Source organism: Anopheles bellator, chromosome X, assembly GCF_943735745.2.
Source record: "Anopheles bellator chromosome X, idAnoBellAS_SP24_06.2, whole genome shotgun sequence".
NCBI classification, from domain to species: Eukaryota; Metazoa; Arthropoda; class Insecta; order Diptera; family Culicidae; genus Anopheles; species Anopheles bellator.
The window spans coordinates 2,493,726-2,499,494 of record NC_071287.1 but is presented as its reverse complement, the minus strand read 5'-3'; the positions used below and the strand labels follow the sequence as shown (position 1 = coordinate 2,499,494).

Below are 5,769 nucleotides of genomic sequence, written 5' to 3'. Positions count from 1 at the left end.
GGGGGAGGCTGATGTAGCGTTCTGCGGCGTTGTTTGCGTGTTGCGCTTTCTTTTGCTCCGTGCCACGCGAGGCTCTCGTCGTGTGTCGAAAGTCCTGAGCATCGTCCTGAGCGGCTCATGATGCCACCGAGGGGGGGCGCTGAGGTGGCAGGAACTTCCTTCCTTCTCTTTATGTTCACCTCCCACGTCCCTTTTCCTTCCCTCTCCCTACAAAGTGAACATCAAAGCCCGGAGTCCGGTGAGGCCATCCCCGGGCGAGGACGAAGCCTGAGCCACAGCGTTCGCGCCATTCGCGCGATGATGAGAAAGATAATAAACATCGTCCTTCGGCTATTCGCGCCCCACCGTATCCCCGTTTCTACTTACTCCCCCAATCTCTCACCATGGGGCAGCCCACGGGAAAAACTTTAATAAACTTCACTCCGGAACTTTGAGGTGGTGGTGGTGGTTATCGCACTCCACTCTCCCTCCCGTTCCTCCCCTCGTTCCCTGGGTCTACGGCGGGGGGGGGGAGGCTCCCACACCTGCCTGCCATCCCAGTCCGGCATCACCACCACGACTTCTTACAAAAACCGAATCACGTGAGTGTGGAGAGAGCGTGGAAAATTTGTTTTCGATTTTTGGGGCCCGTTTGATGATGCGGACCGACCCCACCAACCAGCCCGCCTTATCACCCTGCACCTACCCCGCGCCCGCACCTATTGCTTTATTTCCTTTCCGTTCGCTTCGTTCCGCCACACCTTCGTTTGATGGAAAACCATTTTTATGACTGTATTTATGGTGTGTCCTTTTGTGTGTCTGTGTGGCACTGGCCATAGGTCAAAGTAATGCGCGCGCGCCACCCTGCTTTTCACCAACCATTTGCACACCATCATCATCGACCCCCCAGCCTGCTCGCATGTTGCTCGTTTTTCCATCAAAAACCCATTTGAAATTATTTTATTTCGTCCTTCTTGCCGTGGCGCCGTAGGCCGTAGAGATGCGATAAAGAGGGGAGAGAGAGGGGAGGGCGGGAGAGAGGGATGAGGCAGCGTGGGGATCCCCCGTTCAGGCTACCTCGCCCCGCTCCGGCTCTAGCTCGAATTTTTTCCCTTCCCAATGTTTTGGGTGGCCCCTTCATTTGCGTAACGTAAATTAAAGGCCGCGTTCCACCTGTGCGCCCCGCTGGGGTGGGGGGGGGGGGGGGGGGGGGGGTTGTCCGTTTCCATTACACGCTTTCACGCCGCTAAGGCACGAGGACGATAGAGTGTTACTGGCCGGCCAGAAGGTGTCTGCTAGACCAACCGGTCACTGTTCCGGGAGAACATTAACAGCAGCACCACTGGGAGGTGGGGGACCAGCAGCAGCAACAGCAGCTGGTGTTGCATCTCTCAATTAGGTTGCTCACGTCGTCACAGCCCCCCCCGCACAAGTCCGTGCTTTCCATATTAATGCGGGAATATCGAAGGAACTCACAGTCTCCGTTCTGAGTCATCCTCAGGCTACAGACTGGTCTACTGGGCACATGGGCCGAAAAGTCCCGAGCCGGAAACGGGGAAAATGTAGCTTTTTTGTGGTTCAGCCGCGTTTATAATCTCCATCAAGAGATCCTGTAACATTTCAATACCAATTTTGTACAACGATTTATCTGTAGCCTCATTTTTGTTTTTTTTTTTTTTTAAAGTCTGCGAGCAACCAGTAGTTCGGCTGGGAACCGAATCTGGCGAATACGGTGCGTGTGGGGGAGCAATTCGAAGATCAATTAATGTACAGGTTGCAGAAATTGGGAAATATGGAAAGGTTACTTCCAAAGCCGGCCGGTCGTCAACTGAAAAAAGCACACTTCATTGAAACTTTGCAAAAAAAAATTAAGAATCAACTTTTCAAATAAAAGTTCAAGCATCGAAAAATATTCAACCATTTTTTTTTTCTATAACTAAATGAAAAAGTACACACTAATTTGCTCACCCTGTAGTTTCGTAATTATTGTGATCGACTTGCGACCCTTTTTGGTGCGTTGTCTTGATGAAACACAAATTGTTTTTCTTTGCGCTATTTATGGGTTAGGCCCAGCACTTTTCATCCCACAAGTCCTGTATCCTGCAAATCTTCCGGAAGCATGCTATCTCAATTCACTAGTCACAAGTGCCGGCCGTCAAACTATTGCACTACCCACAACCCGCTTGAGATCGTCGGAACGCAGCCCCAAAAATCAATGACGGGCATATCGGGAAGGATGCCTGGGTCACCTTCTGTGCCGTCGGAAAGAGAGCAGAGCCGGAGCGGAAAACGCCGTCGCTATGGTTGCGTGGCCGTCAAGAAACCTGTGGTGGGCCTTTTGTGAACATTTCCCCGTGCCCAGCCCGCTCAGTTCTGCTATAATTGGCACACTTCCAATGGTGAGAAGCCATATAGCCCCAAAAAAATGCAGGTGCCAAATTCACGCCGCTTCGGAAAACAGCAATTTTGGCATCAATTATTTAAGTTCGAGGATTCAACCGACGGCAGAGGGGGCGGCTTTCAACGGAAGGTCACGTTGCACGGTACGCGAGTATTTGCCGCAAAAAATAACCCCAGTAACAAAGCATGAAAGCCGGACCAGCCCGACCAACCACCTCCTTCAGTCGAATAATTAAGTGAACCCGAAATAGAGCTCCGTGTTTGGGTTAGGTGAATGGATGTTGCGACTTGACTGACTGACAGCAACGCTGTGCGGTACTTCTGGTACAGCTGTCGGAGAACTGCAGGGTTCGGGTGTGGGCCACCAATATCCTGCATCCTGCGGCGCACCGGCGCAAGTTCGCGAGCACTTCCGATGAATAATCCAGCAGACCTTCCAAAAAACAAATGCATGCACAAGGTTCGCAGCACGCGCTGGACGCGGCAAACCCAGCCAGCTACCCAGCCAGCTCTGCCACCACCGACCCGCCCCGCAACAAATATCCCCCCTCCCCCCACCTCCCTCGCAGACCGGTTGGAAAATAAAATTTTAGGAGTTAAATTTGTAGCATTAAACGAGCGGCTATCCGGAGTAGAATCCTAAGAAGCCCGGGCAGTGGGCGGGTGGGTGATGTGGCGTGGGGGTGGCACTGAACTCACACTCTGTATCGCCAACGTACTAAGAGAGATATCACCGGCGACCACATCCGACGCGAGAGCGCGCTCAATGAAAGCATCAAACATTTACTACCATTCAGCAAACGGTCGGGGGGGGAACGTATGGGTGGGTGGGTGGATGGGTGCAGCAAGGGGCGATGCGGGAACCCCACTGGTGCTGTGATGTGACAGTGTAGGTGGCTGAAAAAATATTGCTACGGTACGTAACTCGCGGAGCGCGTTCTTGATGGCTGCAGATGCAATAAGGCTTCCAAGGGTCTCCCAGGATCCTGGACCTGATCAATACCAGACATCCACAGGACATGCCAGGTGACAAGCGCCACAAGGAAGGGCCATGCCAAAGAGGCTACCGGTGACAATGGGGATACGTGGAGCCGCTGCAAGTGCCTCTAAGGATACAAAATCCCTGCGCCAAAGCCGGCCATCCAGGACAGGTCCGGAAATGGGACCATAAAAACTCCGGTTCGAACCGTGGATAGGTTCCTGGACCGAGGAAGGGAACAACGTGCGGTCCTGAACCCGGGCTAGTGACCGCAAGGACACATGGTGTAAGCAACGGTCCCCAAAAATATGCATCCGGTCCGATCCCCAGGAAAGTCTGACGGAATCGGCGTACTCGGTTTATGTATTTATTTTTGTTTTTTTTTTGTTGATTTTTCTTCAACGGGGGTGGTCTTGCTCTGCCCCCAGTTTTGGGCCACCCCTTGAAGGGAACACGAACCTTCTCGGCCATCGATGAATTAGCTAGCGAACGAGGGGCGAGCTTCGGACGCGCCGAAGTAGATGCCACGCTGCCTCGGACTCGCGTCGAAACTGTCCTGTAGCGCTGTGCACTTTCTCCAGGTGTGGCAACGTTGTTCGCCTGAGTTCGTAGAGAGTTCGTTCATGCCCCGCGAGAGGATTCGAACGATAGGAATTGATTAAAGAGCTGCAAAACAATCAGTCGGTAGAGCATTCCAGCTACCGACTACCACGTCCGACGGGGACTTGTGCCGGGGATTCGAGCGGACCTGGCTTTGTTGGTCCTGGATTCTCCGGCCGCAAAAAGATCACGGACACGTCCGGTCCTACGGAACCGGACCGGGATTAGGTAAGAGTATTCGGGTCGCAGGTATTGGTGCAATACTGCAAAGGTTCACCATCACATCTCCACAGAGGCCACCCGGAACGGTATGTGCAATGCAATTGAAATTTCCTCCCGAGATCGATTTTACCAGGAGTGTGGGGGAGGACTGGTGGAGCGGCATGGTTTTCCCTGCCCCATCCAAAGCGAAACGGGAAAAGCATTGATGGGAGGGCGCAAACTTTTCGCAACTACGAATGTCAGTGAAACTTTATAAGATGGGACGATTCCCGCTGGGCAGCAAACCCTGGCATCCAGGCGTCTTTCAATTCTTCAATGTCAATGTACTGAGAACAGTTACTTTCGGTCTGCGTACACGTTTCGGGTACCGCAAATGTCAGGGATAGATATTAGAACTAGCCCCTCGAGGTGGTAGAAACGCCACCGCTCGTGGCATCTTCCGCGGGGTGCACAGTCGTTGAGTCAATAGAGTTCAGAAATAGGATTGATAAATATACGGATCAATAAACCATTTTTGTGACCTGATACTCTTGAGCGCAAAATATGACCTACCGATATGAAGGATTATGTTCCACAGAGATTTTCTCGGTCCTTTACACGCTCACTACGTGGTTTAAACATATCCGATGGCACACTCCATCGGCATCGCTAGGACATTCCAACGAAGATACCTCCCTATCGCGTCCTGCTCCCGGGTTGCCGCACAATGGCATCAAATGGTTTCGATTGGTTCGCGCAAAAAAAAACAAAACTAGCTAACGAAAAGTATGAATTCAATGTCTCCAGGCTCAGCAAATTATCCTCCAGGTCCCCCCACTTCAGTCGGTTAAAATGTTGGTAAGAGCTTCACCGGACACAGTGACCGGACGAACTACTAGTACTGCTTCCTGTCGTTCCAACCGTTCCACACTCATTCCAGTGAGCTGCTCTGCTAGACCAGCCTTGCCGACAAATGGAAAAGGGCGGAAAAGCACGCTTTTTGGTGCCTTGGTGGGGCACCGGGAACGATGAGAGCATAAGATTGGCCATACCTGGTTGACGACGCCGGGCGCCCGGGGTTGGGTATGGGTGATAAATGTGATGACATTCCGGGTGACCCCCGGATTCGGTGGAGAGCGTTGGAAGCCAGTTTTTGTCACCTCGTCCGGCCGGAACGATCCCCCGATTTGCCATCCCCCCCAGGGGAAATCATACGCTTGCTGATGGTGCCCGTACGTCGCGGCTGGTACGTGGCACGAAGATTGGCTTTGCATTATTAAGCAGCTACCACCTCGACGAGCCAACGACTGCGATGGCTATGGCTACGGCGAGTTTGAAGCCCAAACCATTTCGCATCCGAATGGTTCGGAACACCGGGGCAAGAATCAAACCGAGCCTGACATTTCATGGCATGGACAGTACCCACTTATATATAAGAAATGAAGGTCCGCGAAATGACAGCGCATGGACATTGAGTGAAATTGCGTCGCGCTATATTTGTCGTTAATGGGGCTGCAAGGAATTCTTCCACCGTCCTTAGGCGCTGCGAATAACCGCTGGGTTAGCTGTCCAATTGCTGGCCGTGCCACGAAGGGAACACGTGATTTGCT

At 52.4% G+C, this 5,769-nt stretch overlaps 1 protein-coding gene across 1 annotated transcript in view; it reads right to left on the bottom strand.

Annotated features, from left to right (window-relative positions):
* LOC131213512 (uncharacterized) overlaps positions 1-5,769 on the bottom strand; it is a 37,518-nt gene that overhangs the window by 31,339 nt on the left and 410 nt on the right. The gene's annotated exons all lie outside the window — the stretch shown is intronic.